The sequence below is a fragment of the Limulus polyphemus genome, unplaced genomic scaffold, assembly GCF_000517525.1.
Source record: "Limulus polyphemus unplaced genomic scaffold, Limulus_polyphemus-2.1.2 Scaffold1752, whole genome shotgun sequence".
In the NCBI taxonomy this organism is placed as follows: domain Eukaryota; kingdom Metazoa; phylum Arthropoda; class Merostomata; order Xiphosura; family Limulidae; genus Limulus; species Limulus polyphemus.
The window spans coordinates 171898-173102 of record NW_013667362.1 but is presented as its reverse complement, the minus strand read 5'-3'; the positions used below and the strand labels follow the sequence as shown (position 1 = coordinate 173102).

Below are 1205 nucleotides of genomic sequence, written 5' to 3'. Positions count from 1 at the left end.
TGTTTACGGTTCACAACTCTAAGTATCACACATAACTATAAATCGTTTCTTAAAATAAGTAAAATGCACACATGTTATTTGAGGTTTGTCTTTTGTGTGTGTGTGTGGAAACTTTCAACTCCAGTGCTGGAGTCTTTATCAAGTATTGGTATTTATGGCAAAACTACTATGGCTATCTGCCGTCGTCGCTAATTTTGAACTACTGACCAGAGGGAAGGCAGCACCTTAACACTCACTTTCAACGCTAAATAATTATCTAGTCACTCATATACCGCACCCACAACTTAAAGCGTGGTGAATAGTTTGTGGTATCACACGGATTCGAATCCATCTCACCGGCTCCGTAATCCAGAGCTCTACCAAAATTGCAACCCGCGCTCCGTTTTCACCCTGCGCAACTTAGTTAGCGTAGACTTAACCAGTTTGTTGTCAGTAATCAGTTGAAAATTTATACCAAATAAACATTCAAAAAACTGGGAAAACGTACATGTATTTGACCGAACATTGAAATGGGCAGCAACTGCCTAGTTCAGTGTGATACGAGAAGTGAAAGTCTCGGAGGACTATTCAAAAAAGTAGCTCAGGTGGAAATGACGATGCTTCGAAAGAATTCACACGTTTCGTCATCAGGTCCCTGAGCTACTTCTGTAGGTTAGTCCTCTAAGACTTTCTCCTCAAGTGTCACTCTGAATTAGGCAGTTTTAATTTCAACTTTGTCTGTTTATTATGAAGACCCTGACTAAATCATCTATAAAAGATTAGTACATTTTATTTATATACTAATTTATGAGTTTAAAACGTTATTGAACTTGTTTTCTCTGCTATAATTATTCCAAGTTTCACACTGTCCTCCATTAGAACATATTACTTTTAGTAAACATTAAAATGTTTTTAATATTATTGTATACTAGACTACTTGTGACCCGTTGGGTCACCCAATATTCAGAGGTTATGAAGAATTTAAGCTAATTTTAATATTGCACCGAAATGAAGGTTTATTTGATATAATTTAATTAAATATTTCAATCCATTCATGTTATTCATAATTCAAGAAAATATATTTGATTGTTGATCGGGAGTAAAAGTAAAGACCATTTAATTTTTCAAAAAAGTGAAGTCAGAGTTTTCAGGTATTGTGATGAATTAGTTCATTATGTTGTGGTCTTTCCTCTCAAACCTTCTAGAAATAAGAAACAGTAACACTT

At 34.9% G+C, this 1205-nt stretch overlaps 1 protein-coding gene across 1 annotated transcript in view; it reads left to right on the top strand.

Moving 5' to 3' along the window:
* Positions 1-1205, top strand: part of LOC106464826 (protein jagged-1-like) — an 80089-nt gene that overhangs the window by 60100 nt on the left and 18784 nt on the right. The window lies entirely within an intron of this gene.